The following is a 2,654-nucleotide window of genomic DNA, read 5'->3' on the forward strand; positions in this document are numbered from 1 at the left end:
TTTTTGTTGTGCATTACAACACTAGACGGACACAGGCTGACCTTATCCCTTCCGACATCTCAGGCTCTGGAGAGACAGTGTTATCATGGCAGGTTATGAATATTGACTATGTACTATAGATCGATACAGAGACCTTTCACATAGACCACAGCTATAATACAGCACAGATGAGGCCACTCCATCATTTTCTCTCAGGTCACTCAGGTAGAACGCGGAGACTTAGAGGCGTCTGCGCTCTGTTCTACTGGACATCCGGGTCTCATAAACGTCCTGGAGCTAACATTAGCCATATTTAGACATCTTTAATAAAACACAGAACAGGTTTAATTCCAAAACAGCAGCATATTTTCTGCCTGAAAGGCCTCTTTAGACAACGTTTTGATTCACATCCTGGTGTCTTTTTTGCTCCTTTCATTCTCTTGATTCCTTTTCCTGAGGCTGATGTTAAGAGGCTGCGCGGAAGAGATAGGAGTCTGGAGTTTGCTTAAGGGATTTTCTGTGTTTTAAATAGAGAGGTTAACTGGGGTTATGGCGGACCAGTGACGTTTTGAGGCAGAAAGCCCAGCTGTGTGCTTCTGATTAGGAAACAGTCTATATGTTGTGGATTTGAGGTTCTGTCAAGGGACCCGGTGTGTTTAGGAAGAGATGGTGTTAATAAAGTCAACATACGGTTAAAAACATTGTCATCCCAAGAGAGAGAGAGAGAGAGAGGGAGAGGTCAAAAAATGTGTGTTAAAGATAAGAGTTAATTTCACTAGATCCAATAAAAGCAGTGTAAATGCAACACAGAAATATCTGCTATGCAAGGCAATATATCTAATCCTATTGCAACAGCAATAAAAATGTGATGTTCACAATCCAGGCGTATACATTCTTAAAAATATCCCTCGTTCTCTTGTGTATTTTGAATCACTGTAGTCCAGAAGCCTGAAGTTACATAACTCTGAAGGAAAACCCTGCATCTCGACCTACTTAAAGACACTGTAAGAATCGGCTGGAACCTTTTTAATGTCGTCCCACTCTGCAGCTGAATGCATGCTGGATGTCTTATCACTAAATATTGATTAAATTAGGTAGAGCAGCTGTTTGATAATGAGATCTCAAATAATTACAAAGACTAATCCGCACCAGAGCATTACGGATTGATCCGTTTCTCTGCCTCGAAATGGAGAGAAGCGGGATTCTTGGACAGTGTGTCTTTGACAGGGACGATGGAAGCAAAAACCCAATGAACCCGAGTGATGTGCAACATCACAGAGCCGGCGCTGAAAAAAACATTCTCTCTTTGTTATTATATAACCACGCCAGAGGGACGGGAGTCTTTTCTCTCCTCTGTGATCTAAAAGAGACATCCAGTGCCCTCTAAAGCATTGCAGAAGAAGACATATTCAGAGACATTACAAAATAAACAATTCTGACAACGTTTTGTTCTTCCAGGGGTGTGCTGTGTAAGTGCCTGAGGAAGCACAACAGAGAGAAAAAGGGATGGAGATATTGGGAAATGGTTTTGTTAATGTGTTAGGTGGTTTTTAAGAGGTTCGTAATACAATGTTGAATTGTTTTCTTTTTGAATAGTTCAGTACATATTAGTAATACTTCCCAGAAATATGCTTTCAACAATGTCTGTCAACTGTTCTTACATATGCCAGGATGCATTTATAATCTAACATTTATTTTAATTAATTATCGAGAGAGAGAGAGAGAGAGAGAGAGAGAGAGAGTGATGTCTGAGCGTCTCTCTCTCTCTACAAACAATGAAGCTGTGAGTTTTGTTACTTCTAAAACAGAGATTTTACCCCCTCGTTGCTGAGTAATATAATGTAGCAATTCAGCATCTAAGCTATTTTATGAATTAAAGTCGTGGGACAGCGTTGACAACAAGTTTCTGTGCTCCTGAATGTTTCTGTGTGCATACCTGCCACTGCCAGCCATTCAGAATCGAAGCCGTCATTTTCTCCTTCTCTGAGAGCGGTGACGTAGTCAAAACATCCGGTAGCATGGGTTTTCCAGGAAATGTGTGTACTCCCTGGATCTCTGCAGGTTTCTCGAAAATACTACTGTGCATTATGCATGTTATTTTGACAGACAAAATGTTACATTCAGCTGTCGCAAATTTGTTCGAGTTTATTTTGTGGTTTTGATGCACAAAGTTGATTTTTATTGCCTCTTCTAGCAAAAATCTTTTATTTAAACCCATGAAAATGCAAATCCTGTTGTAAATAATAGTGAAAAAGCACTTTTTCACTATTTTTAAAACTGTACTCCGTTATTACCCCTTAGCAAAAATATATATATACACACAAACACAGTATATACTGGTTTCAGTGTTGTTGTTTTAATTTACTTATTAATTTAATTATACATTTTTTCTATTATTCCTGGCCTGTATTTTTTTAACTCTTATTAAAAATGATATCATAAAAAAATCATTGAGACTTTACCTAGCACCTAGCAACCACACAAAACACCCTAACAACCACATGCTAAAACCATTTTAAATACCTTAGCAACCACATAGCAACATTCTAGAAAATGATTAAAAAACATTCAAATTAAGTTCTGGGCTAGTGTGGCTTTGAAGATTGGCCCCATTTAAGAGCCACACAATACAATACAATATATATATATATATATATATATATATATATATTTAT

This window comes from Sinocyclocheilus anshuiensis, unplaced genomic scaffold (assembly GCF_001515605.1).
Source record: "Sinocyclocheilus anshuiensis isolate Anshui unplaced genomic scaffold, SAMN03320099.WGS_v1.1 scaffold886, whole genome shotgun sequence".
Lineage (NCBI taxonomy): Eukaryota > Metazoa > Chordata > Actinopteri > Cypriniformes > Cyprinidae > Sinocyclocheilus > Sinocyclocheilus anshuiensis.